The sequence below is a fragment of the Dendrobates tinctorius genome, unplaced genomic scaffold (assembly GCF_039654945.1).
Source record: "Dendrobates tinctorius isolate UK_male_01 unplaced genomic scaffold, ASM3965494v1 ptg000049l, whole genome shotgun sequence".
Lineage (NCBI taxonomy): Eukaryota > Metazoa > Chordata > Amphibia > Anura > Dendrobatidae > Dendrobates > Dendrobates tinctorius.
In genome coordinates this window covers 15,101,738-15,124,858 of record NW_027361717.1, presented here as the reverse complement: position 1 = coordinate 15,124,858, position 23,121 = coordinate 15,101,738, and the positions used below count along the sequence as shown (strand labels likewise).

Sequence of the window (23,121 nt, the reverse complement as noted above, 5' to 3'; positions counted from 1 at the left end):
CATTTTGAATCAGGAGCCCCATATAAAGCTTCATACAGTTCATGATGGCCCCATAAGATGCTTCATACAAAATATGCCCCATATAATGCTGCACAAAGGTTAATAATGGCCCCATAAGATGTTCCATAGATTATGCCCCATAAAATGCTCCATATATTATGCCCCCATAAGATGCTCCATAGATTATGCCCCCATATGCTGCCCCATAAAATGCTCCATAGAATATGCCCCAATAAGATGCTCCATAGTTATGCCCCATATTGCTGTCACTTCTGCTGCAAATGAAAATAAAAAGACATACCTCTTGTCTCTGGGGGCCAGGTGCCGGTTTCTCCGCAGGTTCAGGGCCCTGGCACCTCAGATATTCACCTGTCCCCTGTCCACCGCTGCCGCTCTGTCTTTTGGGTCCCTCTGTCAGTGACGTTCAGGCAACAGAGGGCGTGGCGCGCTCTAACTACATCACTGTGTCCTCTGACCTGAATATCACAGCTAGAGGGCACAGAGGACAGAGCAGCCGCAACAGTGGACAGGGGACAGGTGAATATCGCATATACTTACCCCCCCTGGTGCGGTCTCTGCAGCCTCCCTGCTTCTCCTATGGTATCAGGCTTCTTCCTTCAGCGGTCATGTGGTACCACTCATTAAAGTAATGAATATGCGCACCCCCTGCCATATATGACTCGCGTATAAGCCGAGAGGGGGACTTTCAGCCCCCCAAAATGGGCTGAAAATCTAGGCTTATACACGAGTATATATGGTAACTTGAGTACCAGACAGGCAAACAATGGAATACCGGCCTAAAATCCACAAATTTTTATCACACAGATGTATGAGGCGTGTCAGAGATAGACCCCACTGTAAAATGTGGCCTGTTTTTTTTTTTTTTTTTTAAATGCAGCATAGTGCTGTATATAAGTATAGTTTCACCCAGGACAAAAAAAAACCCGCCGTAAACTGGCAAAACTTTGAGCACACCCAGATATGAGCTACCGCGGAGATACCACTATGACAAATGTGTGCCCTGCTTTTTAAATTTTTAGGCTAACTAGTGCTGTATTTAGCCAAAAGTGACATCCAGGCAAAAAAAAAGAAAACAGCCATAAACTGGCCAAACTTTCAGCACACACCGATATGAGATGCCACATAGATATGACTACGACAAATGTGTGGCCTGTATTTGTTTTTTGGCTAAATACTGCTGTATTTAACGAAAAAGTGACATCCAGGCATAAAATGAAAACAGCCATAAACTGGCCAAACTTTGAGCACACACAGATATGAGCCGGCACGGAGATACCATACCAAAAATTGTGTGGCCTGTATTCCAATTACACCTGGGGCTAGCTATATACGGCTAATATATGCTACAGGTAGCAGCAGCAGCACCAGAACAAAGGAAGGGAATGGACCCTCTTGATGTTTGCAATGATCTATATACACACATACAGTGCCTGCAGGCCTTGCACTTATGTGTATACAGCGAAATGCACTCCCCTGCCTACCTAACACTGGAACCTATATACTCCGGAATTAGTCCGTAGAAGGACTGTTGGTTTAGCTGGATGTGAGTATTTAGGATGGTAGACCCAACACTAACTAAAAAATCCCCAATTCTGACCCTATCAAGGCAGCCGCTCTCCCTACACTCTCAATCCGGAGATGAATGCTCAGAGCAGAGCGACGTCCGGTCTCCTATACCCCTGATGATGCTGTGCAGACAGCCAATCAATGCACGACCACAACAAAGATGGCTGCGGCATTTCATAGCCTGGCAGACAATCCCTGCAGCGTGATTGCATCTCTAAAGTCCACCAAAAATGCTGGGTGGAGACCCGAGTTCCCGAAATCCCTGGTGGCAGCCCTGTGCACGTGCACAGTCATTCTCTCCATGGTCTCTGCATATTAATCCTCTGTTTCTTCCCTAAAAGCTATAGTAAACTGTAAGATAATAAACCTCATAATATTTAGCTTATTCTACTCCAACATCTAAACTTTAAAAGACTTCTATATTCACCCCACAAACAGTACACTCCTACACCCCATTCCACTAGAATTAAACAGTACCTTAAAAAACAAAACATTGCTGTCAACTTTTTGTCAAGCAAAGCTTCAATCACTAAACTCTCCTATGCTGCAATCTAAAATATTAAATGTTTTCAAATTAACAAAAACGAACAAACCCCTATGATCAGACCATTTCTCTAAATAATATAATCAGACCTGTGAGCTTACTCTTTCCCAAATCCTATCAAGAACTTTCAATTAAAGCAGTGTAAAGCCTAACTCTCCTTGGATTTTAACACAAATGATATTGGAGCAGGATTAGGGCAGCTAAGTGATAACTTTAAGGTCGTTCTGGGTCTCATCAATGGGACACTTACTCATTTTCAGAACAGTTGACATGTTGAAAGTCAGTAGCTAAGCAGAGTTTAATAAGTAGCAAATTGGACGTGCGACCTGCTGCTCCTTTCAAAACTCTAGTACTCGTTAAGATTTATAAGTTCCTATTTCATCTATGTTCAGTATCATTAGTATCATAAACTTGCATTGAGCTGCAGCGCACATGCACAACCTGCCATTCCATTTGTGTCCTCCAGTCATGATTAGTGTTGAGCGATACCACCTGATACTGAAAAATATCGTATCGGAATGGATCGGCCGATCTAAAAAAAGTATCGGGTATCGCCGATTCTGATCCCGGAAGTCCCATTCAAGTCAATGGAACTGAAATATCGGAATTAAAAAAACCCCTTTCTTTCCCTGTAGGTTAATTCTACATGAAGAAACACAACTAATAATAATGTAGAATGTATTGTGGGAGATGTAGGACACATTAAAGCCATAGAGGTTTAGCCCAATCAAATGGAATAGCAGGAATTAATTTTATTTTTTTAACCCCTTCCTGACATCAGACATACAATCCCGTCCATGGGCCCCGGGCCCCTATGCCCATGGACAGGATAGTACGTCTACCGCGATCAGCGGCGCCCACGTGGTGAGCGCCGCTGATCGCGGCCGGGTGTCAGCTGATTATCACAGCTGACACCCGGCACAATGTGTCAGGGGAGGTCACGGACCGCCCCGACACGTTAACCCCTTGCACACCGCGATCAAACATGATCGCGGTGTACCGGGGGTTAAAGGGAAGCATCGGCAGGGAGGGGGCTCCCTCGTGCTTCTCTGAGCCCCTCACGGCAGCGCAATGTGCAGCGCTGCTGCCGGGGGCTCCTTTGCTGCAGGCCCCCGAATCCAAGATGGCGACGGGGGCCTTCGGGGGCCTGCAGGAAGCTGGCTTCCTCTGTGCCTGCAAAGCGCAGGCATGAGGAAGCCTTGTGCACTGCCTGTGACAGATCGCTGATCTGTCACTGTGATCTGTGATGTGACAGATCAGCGATCTGTCACAGAACAGTGATGTCCCACCTGGGACTATTTAATAAAGTAAAAAAAAAAACTAAAAATAAAATGTTAAAATAATTTAAAAAAAATCGCCAAATAAATTACAAAAAAAAATATTCCCCCAAATAAATCCATTTTCTGAAAATAAAAAAAAAACAATAAAAGTACACATATTAGGTATCGCCGCGTCCGTTACGACCCGCCCTATAAAACTGTCCCATTAGTTAACCCCTTTAGCGAACCCCTTAAAAAATAAAAATAAAAAACGAAGCAAAAAATAATGATTTATTATCATACCGCCAAACAAAAAGTGTAATAATGCGCGATCAAAAAGACGCATATAAATATCCATGGTACCGCTGAAAACGTCATCTTGTCCCGCAAAAAACGAGCTGCCACACAGCATCATCAGTGAAAAAATAAAAAAGTTATAGCTCGCAGAATAAAGCGATGCAAAAATAATTATTTTTTATATAAAATAGTTTTCATTGCATAAAACCGACAAAACATAAAAAAAGACCTAAATGAGGCATCGCTGTAACCGTACTGACCCGAAGAATAAAACCGCTTTATCAATTTTACCGCACGCGGAACGGTGTAAATGCACCCCCCCAAAAGAAATTCATGAAACGCTGGTTTTTGTTCATTCTGCGTCCAAAAAATCGGAATAAAAAGCGATCAAAAAATGTCACGTGCCCGAAAATGGTACCAATAAAAATGTCAACTCGTCCCGCAAAAAATAAGACCTCACATGACTCAGTGGGTCAAAATACGGAAAAATTATAGCTCTCAATATGTGGTGATGCAAAAACTATTTTTACAATAAAAAGCGTCTTTTAGCGTGTAACAGCCGCCAAACATAAAAACCTCCATAAATAGTAAATCAAACCCCCCGTTATCACCCCCTTAGTTAGGGAAAAATAATAAAATAAAAAAAATGTATTTATTTCCATTTTTCCATTAGGGTTAGGGTTAGGGTTAGGGTAGGGTTAGGGTTAGGGCTAGGGTTAGGGCTAGGGTTAGGGTTAGGGCTGAGATTAGGGTTAGGGGTGTGTTGGGGTTCGGGTTGGAGTTAGAATTGGGGGTTCCCACTGTTTGGGCACATCAGGGGCTCTCCAAATGCAACATGGCATCTGATTTCAATTCCAGCCAATTCTGAGTTGAAAAAGTCAAATGGTGCTCCTTCCCTTCCAAGCTCTGACATGCGCCCAAACAGTGTTTTACCCCCACATGTAGGGTATCAGCCTACTCAGGACAAATTGCAAAACAGTTTGTGGAGTCCAATTTCTCCTGTTACCCTTAGGAAAATAAAAAATTGGGGGCAAAAATATCATTTTTGTGGAAAAAAATGATTTTTTTATTTTCACGTCCGAGCGTTATAAAATTCTGTGAAGCACTTGGGGGTTCAAAGTGCTCACCACACATCTAGATAAGTTCCGTGGGGGGTCTAGTGTCCAAAATGGGGTCACTTGTTGGGAGTTTCGATAGTTTAGGTACATCAGGGGCTCTCCAAACGCACTTGACACCCGCAGACCATTCCATCAAAGTCTGCATTCCAAAACGTCACTTCTTCCCTTCCGAGCCCCGACGTGTGTCCATACAGTAGTTTTCTCCCACATATGGGGTGTCAGCGAGCTCATGACAAGTTGGACAACAACTTTTGGGGTCCAATTTCTCCTGTTACCCTTGGGAAAATGAATAAATTGGGGACTAATTGATCATGTTTGTGGAAAAAATACGATTTTTTTATTTTCATGCCCGGGCATTATAAACTTCTGTGAAGCCCTTGGGGGTTCAAAGTGCTCACCACACATCTAGATAAGTTCCTTAGGGGTCTAGTTTTCAAAATGGGGTCATTTGTGGGGGGTTTCCACTGTTTAGGTACATTAGGGGCTCTCCAAAGGCAACATGACACCCGCAGACCATTCCATCAAAGTCTGCATTCCAAAACGTCACTACTTCCCTTCCGAGCCCCGACGTGTGTCTATACAGTAGTTTTCTCCCACATATGGGGTGTCAGCGTACTCACGACAAGTTGGACAACAACTTTTGGGGTTCAATTTCTCCTGTTACCCTTGGGAAAATGAAAAAATTGGGGACTAATTGATCATGTTTGTGGAAAAAATACGATTTTTTTATTTTCATGCCCGGGCATTATAAACTTCTGTGAAGCCCTTGGGGGTTCAAAGTGCTCACCACACATCTAGATAAGTTCCTTAGGGGGTCTAGTTTTCAAAATGGGGTCATTTGTGGGGGGTTTCCACTGTTTAGGTACATTAGGGGCTCTCCAAAGGCAACATGACACCCGCAGACCATTCCATCAAAGTCTGCATTCCAAAACGTCACTACTTCCCTTCCGAGCCCCAACGTGTGCCAAAACAGTAGTTTTCTCCCACATATGGGGTATCAGCATACTCAGGACAAATTGGACAACAACTTTTGGGGTCCAATTTCTCCTGGTACCCTTGGGAAAATAAAAAATGGTGACTCAAAGATCATGTTTGTGGAAAAAATACAAATTTTCTATTTTCACGCCCGGGCGTTATAAACTTCTGTGAAGCACTGGGGGGTTCAAAGTGCTCACCACACATCTAGATAAGTTCCTTGGGGGGTCTAGTTTACAAAATGGTGTCATTTGTGGGGGGTTTCCACTGTTTAGGTACATCAGAGTTTTCCAATCGTGACATGGTGTCCGATCTCAATTCCAGCCAAAAATGTCAAATGGCGCTGCTTCCCTTCCGAGCTCTGCCATGCGCCCAAATAGTGGTTTACCCCCACATGTGGGGTATCAGCGTACTCAGGACAAATTGCACAATAACTTTTAGGGTCCTGTTACCCTTGGGAAAATAAAAATTGGGGTGAAAAGATCATTTTTGTGGAAAAAATATGATTTTTTAATTGTACCGCTGTACGTTATAAACTTCTGTAAAGCCCTTGTGGGTTCAAAGTTCTTACCACATATCTAGATAAGTTCCTTGGGGGGTCTAGTTTCCAAAATGGGGTCACTTGTAGGGGGTTTCCACTGTTTAGGTACATCAGGGACTCTCCAAACGTGACATGGCGTCCGATCTGAATTCCAGACAATTTTGCATTGAAAAAGTCAAACGGGGCTCCTTCCATTCTGAGCTCTGCCATGCGCCGAAACAGTCGTTCCCCCCACATATCAGGTATCAGCGTACTCAGGACAAATTGCACAATAACTTTTGCAGTCCAATTTCTCCTGTTACCCTTGGTAAAATAAAAAAAATTGAACCTGAAGTACTTTTTTTGTGAAAAAAAGTTAGATGTTCATTTTTTTTTTAAATATTCAAAAAAATTCCTGTGACGCACCTAAAGGGTTAATAAACTTCTTGAATGTGGTTTTGAGCACCTTAAGGGGTGCAGTTTTTAGAATGGTGTCACTTTTGGGTATTTTCTATCATATAGACCCCTCAAAGTGGCTTCAAATGTGATGTGGTCCGTAAAAATAAAATGGTGTTGTAAAAATGAGAAATCGCTGGTCAACTTTTAACCCTTATAACTTCCTAACAAAAAAAAATTTTGGTTCCAAAATTGTGCTGATGTAAAGTAAACATGTGGGAAATGTTAGTTATCAAGTTTTTTGGGTGCCATATCTCTGTGATTTAAGGGCATAAAAATTCAAAGTTGGAAAATTGCGAAATTTTCAAAATTTTCGCCAAATTTCCGTTTTTCTCACAAATAAACGCAAGTTATTTTAATGAAATTTTACCACTAACATGAAGTACAATATGTCATGAGAAAACATTGTCAGAATCACCGGGATCCATGGAAGTGATCCAGAGTTATGACCTCATAAAAGTACAGTGGTCAGAATTGTAAAAATTGGCCCGGTCATGAACGTGCAAACCACTCTTGGGGGTGAAGGGGTTAAAGACGTTTGGAGTTACAAAGATATTTACTATGTTAACCTCTTTTATATTTTGTCAGATATGTATGTTTCACTACTTCCATGCTCTTCACCTTCTTTTTTACATCTCCCACACTTTCTCCTTCATCATCCTCAGCAGCATCTTTTTCATCAACTTCTTCTTCACCTTATTCATCTTCTTCTTCTTCACCTTCTTCTTTTTTTTTTTACATTCTTCATATTCTTCTTATTCAACTATTATTCTTCTTCATATTCTACTTCATCTTCTTCCTATTCTTCTTCTTCATCATATTCTTATTTGTGTCAGGCATTCCTGTAATTGTAATCTATAAAACTTTGAAGATTACACCTTCCGTTCAGCCTGTCTCAACAGATTTACAACAGGATTTGTCCGCGTTCAGTTTGGCCTGCAGCAGCAGGCCTTTTCCAGGGGCACCACGAGGAGGAATGGACTCACCCCATACACTGCTTAGTCTTCTGCTTATAAATTAGATAATATCATTTGCTCTGATTTTTAGTCTTATGCTTAGTGTTCTTCTGCTTTTGGTTTTTATGCTTCTTGGTCTTCTGTCTCTTGTTGTTCTGCATCTTGGTGGTTGTCTTAATGTTCTTTGTCCTCTTGGTCATCTTCTTCAGGGTCATGTTTTAGGTATTCTTCTGTGTGGTCTTCAGGGTCGCCGTCTTCAGGGTCATTGTCAGGGAGATCCAGAGTGAGAATCAAAAACCATTTCCACAAGCTTGAACTTGGAAAAGTAGCAGAAGGTACAAGAAGGCTGAGGAACTGCCGAGAACCAGCTGACGGTACCGGAACCAGGAGGGGCAGCAGAATGAACAAGAGCCAATGGCACAACCGTGGACCAGCTGACGTTGCTGGAACACGGTTACTAAGCAGGAGGTACCTGTGCTCCAAAGCACTACCAAGGACCAGCAGACGTTGCTGGAACTCGGATACCAAGAAGGAGGCACCTAGGCCAAAGGCACTGCCGAGGACCAGCTGAAGGTGCTGGAACCCGGATGGGTAGCAGAAGCTGCGAGAGCAAATGACACTAGCGAGGACCAGCTGATGGTGCTGGAACCCGGTGGGGCAGCAGAAGGAACAAGAGCCAATGGGAGAACCGTGGACCAGCTGACGGTGCTGTAACATGGTTTCTAAGCAGGAGGTACCTGTGCTAGAAAGCACTACCAAGGACCAGCAGACGTTGCTGGAACTTGGATACCGAGAAGGAGGCACCTAGGCCAAAGGCACTGCCGAGAGCCAGATGACGGTGCTGGAACCCGGATGGGTAGCAGAAGGTACCCAGGAAAAAAACAAAGTTGCAAGGCCATGAGCCGGCTGCAGTTACCGAAACCCACAGTCCTACAGGGGGTGCTTGTCCTATTGGCACTACGGAATCAGCCTTTATTACCAGAACCTGCAGCCCACATAGGAAGCACCGAAACTGCAGGCACCATAGACTCGGCTAACCCGACAGCAACACGACAGGACAACGTATTGGTGGCAAAGTGATGTTGACACTACCCGGAAACAGCAGGCGTGCTGGAACCAGGCTGGGCAGGAGGGAGTGCTCGTGCCAAAGACACTTCCGAGAACCAGCTGACGGTGCTGGAACCCGGATTGGTAGCATTAGCTACAAGAGTCAATGAAACTACCGAGAACCAGCTGACGGTGCTGGAACCCAGAGTGGCAAAGACACTTCTGAGCTGCAACTGGCGATGTTGGAGCCCAGGGGTCAGTCATGCAGCCTCTGGCTCTACTGTCTCTAGTATTTCCCCTGGCCTCCCACCCCGCCAGTCGCTGCTCTGAAGTGGCGTGTGCACAATCCACACTTGTTCCTGTGTGACTGGGACTCATTTACGTCAGTTGATCCACTGATGTGTGTCCGGCAAGGTCTCCTGCTCTGTCCACATTCCCACTACTAGTAATGGGAATGGGGACAGAGCGGGAGACCTTGCCGGATACACATCAGGGAATCAACTGACGTGACTGAGCCACAGTAACTAAGGAACAAGTGTGGATTGTGCAGACGCCACTTCAGAGCAGCGACTGGCGGGGTTGGAGGCCAGGGGAAAAACTAGAGACAGTGGAGCCAGAGGCCTAAGTGGAGCACGGTTAAAAATCAGTAGTAGTGTGAGTTTGGAGGCAGCAGGAGACTTTGAAATCCACACAGCAGGGGAACAGCTGGCGTTACTGAACCCCACAGACACCGGAGCGAGTGTTTCAATCTGTGCGGACGGCACTTCCAGGCTACAACTGGCTGTGTTGTAGCCCAGGATCAATGCTCCGAGCAGGGTGAGGCCTACTTAGAGCAAGGAGAAAATACGATGTAGTGTGAGTTTGGAGGCAGCAGGAGACTTTGCCATCCACACAGCAGGGGAACAGCTGGCGTTACTGAACCCCACAGACACCAGAGCGAGTGTTTCAATTTGTGCGGACAGCACTTCCAGGCTAGAACTGGCTGTGTTGTAGCCCAGGATCAATGCTCCGAGCAGGCTGATGCCTACTTAGAGCGAGGAGAAAATACGATGTAGTGTGAGTTTGGAGGCAGCAGGAGACTTTGCCATCCACACAGCAGGGGAATAGCTGGCGTTACTGAACCCCACAAACACCGGAGTGATTGTTTCAATCTGTGCGGACGGCACTTCCAGGCTAAAACTGGCTGTTTTGCAGCCCAGGATGAAGCATGCAGCAAGCGGAGGCCAACTTGCAAATGGTTTTATAGAGGTTGTAGACTACTACGGATTGTAACCGTGCTCCACTATGGCCTCTGGCTCCACTGTCTCTAGCATTTCCCCTGGCCTCCAACCCCGCTATTTGCTGCTCTGAAGTGGCGTCTTCACAATCTACACTTGTGTAACTCTGGCTCAGTCACGTCAGTTGATCCCCTGATGTGTGTCTGGCAAGGTCTCCTGCTCTGTCCTCATTCACACTACTAGTAATGGGAATGTGGACAGAGCAGGAGACCTTGCCGGACACACATCAGGGGATCAACTGACGTGACTGAGCCCCAGTAACTCAGGAACAAGTGTGCATTGTGCAGACGCCACTACAGAGCAGCAACTGGCGGGGTTGGAGGCCAGGGGAAAAACTAGAGACAGTGGAGCCGGAGGCCTAAGTGGAGCACGGTTAAAAATCAGTAGTAGTTTGCATGTGGAGGCAGCAGGAGATATTGCCGTCTACACAGCAGGGGAACAGCTGGCATTACTGAACCCCACTAACACAGGAGCTAGTGTGTGTTTGTCTCTGCGAAGACGGCACTTCTGAACACCAACTGGAGTTGTTGGAGCCCAGGATGAAGCATGGAGCAGGCTGAGGCCTGATTGTTTTGGCATGTGGAGGCAGCAGGAGACATTGCCATCTACACAGTAGGGGAACAGATGGCATTACTGAACCCCACTAACACAGGAGCTAGTATGTTTTGCTCTGTGAAGACGGCACTTCTGAACACCAACTGGTGTTGTTGGAGCCCAGGATGAGGCTTGGAGCAGGCTCAGGCCTGATGTGGTTGGCATGTGGAGGCAGCACTAGACTTTGCCGTCTACACAGCAGGGGAACAGCTGGCATTACTGAACCCCACTAATACAGGAGCTAGTGTGTTTTGCTCTGTGAAGACGGCACTTCTGAACACCAACTGGCATTGTTGGAGCCCAGGATGAGGCATGGAGCAGGCTCAGGCCTGATGTGGTTGGCATGTGGAGGCAGCACTAGACTTTGCTGTCTACATAGCAGGGGAACAGCTGGCATTACTGAACCCCACTATCACAGGAGCTAGTGTGTTTGGCTCTGTTAAGACGGCACTTCTGATCACGAACTAGCATTGTTGGATCCCAGGTTGAGGCATGGAGCAGTCTGAGGCCTGATTGTTTTGGCATGTGGAGGCAACAGGAGACATTGCCGTCTACACAGCAGGGGAACAGCTGGAATTATTGAACCCCACTAACACAGGAGCTAGTGTGTTTTGCTCTGTGAAGACGGCACTTCTGAACACCAACTGGCGTTGTTGGAGCCCAAGTTGAGGCATGGAGCAGGCTGAGGTATGATGTTGTTGGCATGTGGATGGAGCAGGAGACTTTGCCATCTACACAGCAGGGGAACAGCTGGCATTACTGTACCCCACTAACACAGGAGCTAGTGTGTGTTTGTCTCTGCGAAGATGGCACTTCTGAACACTAACTGGTGTTGCTGGAGCCCAGGATGAAGCATGGAGCAGGCTGAGGCCTGATTGTTTTGGCATGTGGAGGCAGCAGGAGACATTGACATCTACACAGCGGGGGAACAGCTGGCATTACTGAACCCCACTAACACAGGAGCTAGTGTGTTTTGCTCTGTGAAGATGGCACTTCTGAACACCAACTGGCGTTGTTGGAGCCCAGGATGAGGCTTGGAGCAGGCTCAGGCCTGATGTGGTTGGCATGTGGAGGCAGCACTAGACTTTGCCGTCTACACAGCAGGGGAACAGATGGCATTACGGAACCCCACTAACACAGGAGCTAGTGTGTTTTGCTCTGTGAAGATGGCACTTCTGAACACCAACTAGCGTTGTTGGAGCCCAGGTTGAGGCTTGGAGCAGGCTGAGGTCTGATGTTGTTGGCATGTGGATGGAGCAGGAGACTTTGCCGTCTACACAGCAGGGGAACAGCTGGAATTACTGAACCCCACTAACACAGGAGCTAGTGTGTTTTGCTCTGTGAAGACGGCACTTTTGAACACCAACTAGCGTTTTTGGAGCCCAGGATGAGGCATGGAGCAGGCTGAGGTCTGATGTTGTTGGCATGTAGATGGAGCAGGAGACTTTTCCGTCTACACAGCAGGCGAACAGCTCGCATTACTATACCACACTAACACAGGAGCTAGTGTGTGTTTGTCTCTGCGAAGACAGCACTTCTGAACACCAACTGGCGTTGTTGGAGCCCCGGATGAAGCGTGGAGCAGGCTGAGGCCTGATTGTTTTGGCATGTGGAAGCAGCAGGAGACATTGCCGTCTACACAGCAGGGGAACAGCTGGCATTACTGAACCCCACTAACACAGGAGCTAGTGTGTTTTGCTCTGTGAAGACGGCACTTCTGAACACCAACTGGCATTGTTGGAGCCCAGGATGAGGCATGGAGCAGGCTCAGGCCTGATGTGGTTGGCATGTGGAGGCAGCACTAGACTTTGCCGTCTACACAGCAGGGGAACAGCTGGCATTACTGAACCCCACTAACACAGGAGCTAGTGTGTTTGGCTCTGTTAAGACGGCACTTCTGAACACCAACTAGCGCTGTTGGAGCCCAGGTTGAGGAATGGAGCAGGCTGAGGTCTGATGTTGTTGGCATGTGGATGGAGCAGGAGACTTTGCCGTCTACACAGCAGGGGAACAGCTGGCATTACTGAACCCCACTATCACAGGAGCTAGTGTGTTTTGCTCTGTGAAGACGGCACTTCTGAACACCAGCTAGCGTTGTTGGAGCCCAGGATGAAGCATGGAGCAGGATGAGGCCAACTTGCAGCATGTTTTATAGCGGTTGTAGACTACTACTGATTGTAAGCAGGCTCCACTGTCTCTAGTATTTCCCCTGGCCTCCAACCCCGCCAGTGACAGCTCTGAATTGGCGTCAGCACAATCCACACTTGTTCCTGTGTTACTTGGGCTCAGTCCCATCAGTTGATCCCCTGATGTGTGTCCAGCAAGGTCTCCTGCTCTGTCCTCATTCACACTACTAGTAATGGGAATGTGGACAGACCAGGAGACCTTGCGGGACACACATTAGGGGATCAACTGACGTGACTGATCCCCAGTAACTCAGGATCAAGTATGGATTGTGCAGACGCCACTTTAGAGCAGCAACTGGCGGGGTTGGAGGCCAGGGGAAATACTAGAGACAGTGGAGCCAGAGGCCTAAGTGGAGCACGGTTAAAAATCAGTAGTAGTTTGAATGTGGATGGAGCAGGAGACTTTGCAGTCCACACAGCAGGGAAGCAGCTGGCATTACTGAACCCCAATAACACAGGAGCTAGTGTTTTTCTCTGTGCAGACGACACATCTGAGCGACAACTAGCTTTGTTGAAGCCCAGGGATTATAGTTCAAGTGGTAGAAACATGAACACAACAGGAGACCTGGATACAGTTGCCAACCAATTATTTAGTCGGGAAGAGGACTGGCAAATTCTGAGGAGATCCAGGCCTTGTTCATTTTCAGAAAAGTAAGCCGGTCAAAGTTATCGGAAGAAAGTCGCGTGCGACGGTCTGTTAGTACACCACCTGCGGCACCAAAGACGTGTTCCGATAATACACTGGCAGCAGGGCAAGCCAGCACCTCCAATGCATACTGGCTAAGCTCTGGCCATGTATCCAGCATAGAGACCCAAAACTTGAAGGGGGAAGAGCCATCTGGGAGTACAGTCACAGGGCAAGACATGTAGTCTGTCACCATCTGACGGAAACGTTGCCTCCTGCTGACTGGAGCCGTCTGTGATGGTGTAGACAATTGTGGCGGACACAAAAAACTTTGCCACATTTGGGCCATACTGGTCTTGCCTTGTGCTGAGGCGCTGCCTCTGCTCCCTCTTTGTGCCGAGTTTCCTCCACTGGCTCGACGCACAGAGGTGCTTTGTAAAGCACTAGCACCACTGCTGTCGGGTGGAATGGAAAACATGATGGACTGCACCAGTGTGTCTTGGTACTCCCGCAGTTTACGCTCCCGGTTCAACGTTGGTATAAGGGGTTTGCAAGTTGTCCCGGTAGCGAGGATCTAGGAGGGTGTACACCCAATAATCAGCCGTATAGAGACTGTGGGCGATGCGGCGGTCGTTTCTCAGGCACTGCAGCATGAAGTCAACCATGTGCTGCACACTCCCAACTGCCAAAGTACCGCTGTCCCCTGCTTGAGGCGTGATCTCTGCCTGCTCTGCATCACCCCACCCTCGCTGTACATACTGACTAGAGCTTTGTGTACCTCCCTCCTCTGGAGAGATGTCTTCCTCCTCCATCGACTCCTCCTCATCCTCCTCACAAAGTGTCCCCTGCCTAGGCCTTTGTGATGAAGCACGTAGCGCAGACTGTCCAGAAGCAGATGGCATTTGGGACTCCTCATCCTCCACCTCTTCCAAAACCTCATCCCTTAGTGCTTGCAGTGTTTTTTGAAGCAGGCAGATAAGGGGGACAGTCATGCTGACTAGTGCATCATCTGCACTCGCCATCCGGGTGGAATCATCGAAGGCACGCAAAACGAAGCAGATGTCCTTCATAGAGGCCCACTCAGTGGTGCTGAAGTGTGACCGGCGCAAAGTGCAACTTGTTTGCGCCTGATGCAGCTGGTACTCCATGACTGCTGCCTGCTGCTCACACAACCGCTCCAACATATGTAACGTAGAATTCCACCTGGTGGGTAGGTCACATATGATGCGATGTTCCGGAAGGCGTAATTGGCGCTGCAGAGCAGCAAGGCGCGACCTTGCCATGCTGGAACACCGCAAGTGAGCGCACTCTATGCGGACCTTGTGCAGCAGTGCATCAAGATCCGGATAGTCCCTCAGAAAGCTCTGCACGACCAAGTTCAGCACATGTGCAGACATGGGATGTGAGTGAGGTTGCCAAGGCCAAGAGCTGCCACCAGATTTCGGCCATTGTCACACACTACCAAGCCCGGCTGGAGATTCGCTGACAGAAACCACACGTCGCTCTCCTGCTTGATGGCATTCCAGAGCTCCTGAACTGTGTGGCTTCGATTCCCCAAAGAAATTAATTTCAGTATGGCCTGTTGATGTTTGGCCACGGCTGTGCTCATATCGGTCGTAACAGACTCCTGCTGCACTGTTTCAGAGGAACTTGAGTAGGAGGAGTCAATGTGTACAGACGGGATTCCTGCAATCCGTGGAGTTGGCAGAACACGTAGATCGCCACTCTCCAGATCTGTACCCGGCTCCACAATATTGACCCAATGGGCAGTGAGGGAAAGGTATCGTCCCTGTCCATGGTTACTGGACCACGCATCGGTGGTCAGGTGGACCTTGCTACTGACGGCGTTTAGTAGCGCATGTTTTATGTTTGCCTCCACATGTTTCTGCAGGGCAGGGATGGCTCGCCTGCTGAAATAAAAGCGGCTGGGCATGGTGAATTGTGGGACAGCCAATGCCATGAAGTCCCGGAAGGTGTCAGTCTCCACCAGCCTGAATGACAGCATTTCAAGTGCCAGTAGTTTGGCAATGCCAGCATTCAGAGCCTGTGCTCGGGGATGGTTTGCCGAGTATGGCCGCCTTTTCTCCCATGACTGTGCTACCGATGGCTGTCGAGTGGCCTGGGAGTGTGAGGATGACTTGGAACGTGGTGCTGTGGGTGAAATGTCACAAGGTCTCCGGACAACAGTGCCAGAGGTTCTTCCTTGGCGATCCTGTGAGGAAGCCGAACCAGCTGTGTGTGAGCTGGAGGAAGAGGCCCCAACATGAGCTGAAGAGGTGGTTGGTGGTGCTGTACGTTGACCTACGTCTTCAGTGTGTCGTTGTAACTCCAACACGTGCTTGGTCCGCACATATTTCCACATATTAGTGGTATTGAGGTTGCTGACATTTTTCCCTCTTTTGACTCTCTGATGGCACAGCTTGCATTTGACAAAGCAAATGTCATCTGCAACTGTGTCAAAAAAGTTCCACGCACTGCAAGTCTTGGGAGTGCCCGTTTTGCCTTTTGAAAGTGGAATGCTCCTAACGGGTGCCGAAGTGGAGGCTACAGGCAACTAAGTCTGCCCCCTCCCTCTCCCTCTGGTTTTGGCCGTTTGGGGAATCTCTTCCTCAGAGCTGCTCCCACCACCTTCCTGTTCCTCATGCCATGATGGGTCAAGGACCTCATCATCTACACTCCCCTCTTCAAATACCTGCTTATCCTGGCTTGTCTCGCCAGCACCGTACGCAACAGAAAGTGGCAACTGTGTCTTGTCATCATCTGATGCTTACTGAGGTGTGCTGACCATAGGCACTGGCCCACCCACCTCTTCAGATTCAGAGGGACAAAGAAGTTGCGCATCACTGCATACTCCCTCTTCTTCACATTCTGGAATGCTGCTTAGCTGGCCCCCTCTTTCCAAACCAACAGATTCCGAGAACAGAAGTAGAGACTGTGATGGCTCCTGTCCAGTGCTCTCTGACTGCCTGGGCACTTTGGCAGGTGGTGAAGAGACAGATGGTTGCTCTTCGGTGCTCTGGCCCTGAGAGGACGTGGAAGTAATTGAAGTCGATGCGTTAGCTGCCATCCATCCCACAACGGCTTCAATTTGTTCCTCCCGCAGCAGTGGGGTACGGTGAGGTCCTACAAAGCTGCGCATAAAGGACTGTTGCCTGCTAAAACTGGGGGATGCTGACTTACTGGTGCCAACAGCAGGCACAGAATCCCCACGTCCTCTCCCTGCATAATCCCCACGTCCTCTCCCTGCAGAATCCCCACGTCCTCTCCCTGCTGAAACTCCACGCCCACGCCCACGTGCCTTGCTCCCTGCCTTCTTCATTTTGCTAGACTGAGATCGATAGGCAGAAAAGTACAAAAGGGGGCCTTAGTGTGCTTATTCCTGAACAGCTGGTAACAGGTATAAGAAACACTAATTTTATGAAGTGTGTATGTCGACTACACTTTAATGGGAGCTAATGTGGCCTACACAACTTTCAAATGTAGTGTTTGGTGAACTTTGTTGTTTTTTTTTTTGGGAAAAAAAACTAAAATGATGTGACCAAAGATTTGAAAGTGAGAGTATCACCAACTTTCTGGAGCTACTACAATGCAGGCAGGTAACCTACAATGCAAAAGATGAGGCTCCAAAAAAATTGGGTAATACTAATCTGGCTGCAGCTGAAGGGCACAAGCCAGAAAAAAGGCTCCTCTATCTTCTCCTATATAGTGTTTGCAACCAACCAATGTAGATGGATACGGATGGATGCACACTAATAGGAGAAAAAATGAGCTGCAATAAAAGAAAAATGTGTGAGGCAGTGACACGCTGAGCGGCCTACAACCAGACGTAGCTGCAGGACACACTACTCAGCGTGAGCTGCACTCACACACAGTCAGAGACCTCTCAGACAGCCGTGAACAGTGCAGATAAGTGGGCACTAGCACTGAAAGGCTGCTGAAAGGCTCCGCTGTCTACTACTAGTGTTTGCAACCAACGTATATGGATACGGATGGAAGCACAATAGATAGAATTTTTGAAAAATAAGCAGCTCAAAAAGAAAAATATGTATGAGGCAGCAGTGAGGCACGCTGGGCGGCCTACAACCAGACGTGGCTGCAGGACCCACTCCACAGCGTGAGCTGCACTCACACAGCCCTTCCAGACAGCTGTGAACACTGCTGCTAGGGAAAAGAAAGCTACAGTGGTGGTTTATGTAGCCTGGGTAAAGCACAATATTATTTTGAGAATCGCTATTTCTAACTGTCCCTCATAATCTTCAACAGCAGCCTGTCCCTAATTGGATTCACAGCAGAGTGACCAGAAATGGCGGCGGCAGTGGCTTTTATAGTGCATCATGACATCATTTCAGCAGCCAATCACAGCCATGCCAATAGTTAACATGCCTACATGCCTAACAGTATGTGCCCACACTTCTGAGGATTGTCATTGGCTGAATCAAAGCGAGCGGGCTCCTAGCATTATGGGAACTTCCGATTCCGGTATCCGATATGAAAAAAGTATCGGAAGTCAGTATCGGAATTCCGATACAGCTAATATCGGCCGATACCCGATACTTGCGGTATCGGAAAGCTCAACACTAATCATGAATAATCAGCTGCCAACAAAGTGCTAAGTGTGTGTGTGAAGGAGGCAGTGCTGAATTGGTGTATAGCATAGCTGAGTATGTGTGGCTGCATGACAGAGCTGAGTGAGTGCGTGTGTGGGACTGTTTGTAACAGAATTCAGTGAATGTACAGCGGAGCTGTGTGTGTCAGAATTTAATGCGGGTATAGTAGAGCCGAGTGAGAGTGTGTGGCAGAACAGATTGAGCAAGTTTGTGGCAGAGCTAAGTGTGTGTGGCAGAGCTGAGTATGTGTGAGTATGTTGCAGATCTGAGTGTGTGTCAGAGCTGAGTGTATACATGTTCTGTATGACCGCATTGCTGTGAGAAAGGAGTAGTTCCATTTGTCATGATACTATAAAAGCTTTTATTTTCAGGTTCATACATCTAGCACACCTGCTAGCAATATAAAGCAATAAAATATAATCCTTCTGTTAGCTGTGTGGTTTAATATGGTCTTTATGATTTATACCACCAGCCACAGGGTTCTAGTAGTGCTTCATTTTCTCCCTTACAGCATTTAGGAATTAGGCATTTATTGCATTATATCTTTCTCTGTTTTTGTAACTATTTACTTTAAAGTTTTTTCGTTTTCTGTTCTTTCTTATGCATGTCAGTAATGACCATATGTTTTTACGCTTATTCCTTTATTGTATTTCTTATTATTACCTGCATTTTTTTTACAAGCTACACTTTACCCCTGCCCAGTTGAACATTTCTTTTTATAGTGCCATCTCTCTTTTGCATTTAACCCCTCCCGCTTTTAATATTGATCTTCCTATGCAGTTCAGTTTTGATAAAGAGTTTGGTGTGAACCTGAAACAAGTTAATAAAAGCTACTTAAAAAGTTATCAAATAAACAGACAACCAGAAAGTCTATCTCCTATCTCATCATTCCACATGCAGAAGAAGACTGCAGCAGTTGAATAATATATGGACATTTATTAGAGTTAGGATATACACTTCCCAATCAAGCGAGTGTAGTGTCGGTAGTGGGCCGAGCTGGGGGATGATAGGGGGTGGTCCCACTTCTTTCCGCGCAGAGATGATAACAGAGACATGATGGAGGCAGATTCTGGGTGCAACAGGTCCAAGTTTATTCACGCTGGCCGTCCGACTGACGGCACACCTCGCGGCCCTCCGTTTCCAGAGCCGCTTCTCACACCGTACACTAGGGACGTGTCTGCACACACCGTCCCCTCCTTTACTGTCGACGCTCCTGACAGGCCCGTCACTGTGGCCGCCTTAGGCCCGTAAACCAACAGCGATTCTACTGCTCAGTCGTCGTGTTACATACGGTGTCCTTCACCCAGAGCCTCGTCTCTGCTGCGGTCCTTTCCTGTCAGGACCACCCCCCTGACGTTTCCTCTCCTCAATCCCCTTGGTCGGATTCTCCTCAGGGCACACAGACTGGCGTAGTCCTCCTGTCACCTGAGCTCCCCCTGGGGACTGGAACTTTCTGGAACCCTCCCTCAGTATTTATAACTCTCCCGGTTCCTTGAAACTGTCACTCTAACTGTCACCACGCCCCCCATGACCAACGGTTTCTAAAGCCCTAAGCTGCTGTAAAGTCCTTTGCTCACACTCCTCCCTGCCATCTACTGTCCTCCCAAGGTACTGCACGTCCACTACACTTTCCTAGCTGTTTTCCCACTGTCATTACTAACACCTGTCTACACTGTGCATCCCTTTCCTTCTTCTTCAGACTAGTCCGTCCGTCCGTCAGGTCACCTTCCCTACACTCCTCCTTCCTTTGTCCATTGTCGTCCTCGACAATCGTCATCCCTGCCTTCGTCGTTCTGAATCTACACCTACATTCTGTTGTCAGACCAGCTGTTGAGCCAAACCCATTATCTGCGGGGGCCGAACCATACTGGGAGCACTATGCTCTGAGCAGCCTACTGCTACTCACCAGCGCGCACGCCACATGACAACGTCTTTCAAACTGGGCAAGGTACACCCGTATTCTCTCTACGGCGTGTATCTTTCCCCTACTCTCCCCTTCTGTTACCTTTCACTATCCGGTACGCCATGATCGAGGCCACACACCTACCAGATCATTGCCGGCGCCCGCCTTTCCTTCTTCAGGGGTGTCCGTGGTGTTGGGGACCTGACCTAGGACGGCTGTCATTTTCACATCTTCCAACTCATTTTCCCTTCTTTCAATTACATGTCATGGTCGGCGTCCCGGTCTCCCAGACCTCAACTCTTAGATCCCTACCGGATCTCACACTTTCCTTTGGTCCCGCAGACCTTCCCTTACCCGAACCTGTTGCATTTTACTTTGGCATATCATACATTACACAACTTTATAATAGCACAAGTACCCATTTTTTATAATTTTTTTTTTTTCATTTTCTTTTGCTTTAAAACTCAACGTTCAACAATAAACATCGCCAGCACTCCTTTTCCCTCCCCCTTCCTTGGACATGGACACTCCCTCTTGTCTTCGTATCCCCGTTCTGTCAAGTTTCCAAATCAGTAAGTAACATCCTGTAAGAGGAACATTCTAAAAAAAACAGCTTAATCACATAAAACATTTTTTCTTTAAAACTAGACTCTGACAGTCCAGGCCATCTCCTGATGGCCGGTAGCAAGGGGCCCACAGCCGTGGAACTCCTGGGGTGAAGGGAGTGTCCAATACAGTCCTCTTTACGGGGGTTCGCGTTCCTCAGGTACCGCCAATACTGCCACCGCATAATACCCGCGGGGGCAGTATTCTTTATAATAAGAGACAAAGTACCCTATTTCCAGGGCACGGCCGTGGCGTATGGTGGCTACGTTCACGTATACCTTCTGACCAGTCTGATCACGTATGAAGCCATACCCCCGGGCCACATTTTTGTACACCAGCCGCCCCCGGGATCTTTCCACCGCCATGCCAGCCTCCCCTTTTGAATGAAGCAGGCTCCATACTTCCTGCTCTCGAACCTTCTTTTGTTTTACCACCTCCGCAACCCAAACGGAGGGTACCGCGCCAGTCCCAGAGTCCGGTGGGTGGGACCTTGCCGAGAAAGGGCGCGGGGCAGAGGCGGTCGATGATATCTGTGGCCCAGCAGCCGCTGGGGCCGGGTAGCGGATGGGAGCAGCCGTGATTCCGGAGGGCTGGTCCACAGGGCCCGTTAAACAGACCCTAGCCGGTTCCAATACTATTACCACGGCCGCAGGGTAGGCCGCATCCACAACTTCCAGCAAAGCCGGAGTAACGGCCGGTTCGGGTGATGAGGCTGACACCGGCCGAGGGAGCGCAACCGCGCCTTCTGTAAATGAGCTCCGCCCTGGTGACTCCGGGCGGGAAGGCTCGGGAACGGGAGCTAGGGCCTTGCTCAATTCCACGTATAGCATAGGGCCCTCCGCAGCCGGGCCTTCCGGTACACTGGAGGCTGCGTGTTGTGGCAAAATGATAGGGGCCGCTTGTGAAGCCGCCGGCAGGGCCGGGGGAACTCTCACCTTCCCCGGCACCGCGGCCTCTGTCACACCACCGCACGGCTCATCCCGCAGCCTCCGCTCTCCAACTCGCTGCTCAGCGGGCCTAGCTTCCAGACTCAGGGGCTCCGCGGGGAGACTCTCCGCCGGTATCAATGGCGGCCGCTCCTTCTGGCTCCGCACGGGCTCCGCACAGACTCCTCTTCTTGCCCATGGACCCGAAGATGACGTCTTCTGTCTCAGCTCGTTCTCCTGCCGCCACTGCCATTCTAAGTGTCATGGCGGCCTCCAGGAGTGGTTGGTAGTCCGGGGCGGTCATCGAGGCAGCTGTTACCGGAGACGAACAGAGACCGGAGAGATGGGGACGGTGCACGCTCGGAGTTTGGATCCTCTTCCTATGAATGGGCCGGATTTTGGGCCCGGAAGTGATGACGGCGATCTGGTGGAAGTGGAGCCGCAGAAGAAGCAGGAAATCTTAGTAAATAAAGATGTTGTGGTTCAGCGCGTTCACTTCGAAGGTCTGGGAAGGACAAAGGACGACCTGGTCATGGCCGAGATCGCTGATGTCTTCAAGGCGAAGAATCTCATTGAGGTGGTGAGGAAATCCCACGAGGCCCAAGAGAAGCTCCTCCGTATGGGAATATTCCGAGAAGTGGAAGTCTTAGTGGATACCTGCCCAGACGACGACGCTCTTCCCAACGGCCTGGACGTCACCTTCGAAATCACCGAGCTACGAAGGTTAACCGGGAGTTATAACACGATGGTCGGCAACAATGAAGGCAGCATGGTTCTTGGACTCAAATTGCCAAACTTGTTTGGTCGGGCCGAAAAGATGACTTTCCAGTTCTCGTACGGAACCAAGGAGACGTCGTACGGTCTGTCCTTCTTCAAACCGCAAGTCGGGAACTTTGAAAGGAACTTCTGCTTCAATCTGTACAAAGTGACCGGACAGTTCCCCTGGAGCTCGCTGCGAGAGACCGACCGCGGCCTGTCCACTGAAGTCAATTTTCCAATATGGAAGACCAGCCACACCTTGAAGTGGGAGGGAGTCTGGCGAGAACTCGGCTGTTTAGCAAGAACCGCATCGTTCGCCATCCGGGAGGAAAGTGGTCACTCCCTGAAGTCTTCTCTCTCGCATTCAATGATGATTGATTCCCGCAATTCTACAATCCTGCCGACTACGCCAAATGTAGTGTCGGTAGTGGGCCGAGCTGGGGGATGATAGGGGGTGGTCCCACTTCTTACCGTGCAGAGATGATAACAGAGACACGATGGAGGCAGATTCTGGGTGCAACAGGTCCAAGTTTATTCACGCTGGCCGTCCGACTGACGGCACACCTCTCGGCCCTCCGTTTCCAGAGCCGCTTCTCACACCGTACACTAGGGACGTGTCTGCACACACCGTCCCCTCCTTTACTGTCGACGCTCCTGACAGGCCCGTCACTGTGGCCGCCTTAGGCCCGTAAACCAACAGCGCTTCTACTGCTCAGTCGTCGTGTTACATACGGTGTCCTTCACCCAGAGCCTCGTCTCTGCTGCGGTCCTTTCCTGTCAGGACCACCCCCCTGACGTTTCCTCTCCTCAATCCCCTTGGTCGGATTCTCCTCAGGGCACACAGACTGGCGTAGTCCTCCTGTCACCTGAGCTCCCCCT

At 48.7% G+C, this 23,121-nt stretch overlaps 1 pseudogene; it reads left to right on the top strand.

The window, feature by feature from the left end:
• The first annotated feature begins 21,743 nt into the window (after nucleotides 1-21,743).
• On the top strand, nucleotides 21,744-22,690 carry LOC141091197 (sorting and assembly machinery component 50 homolog pseudogene; annotated as a pseudogene).
• The last annotated feature ends 431 nt before the right edge of the window (nucleotides 22,691-23,121 follow it).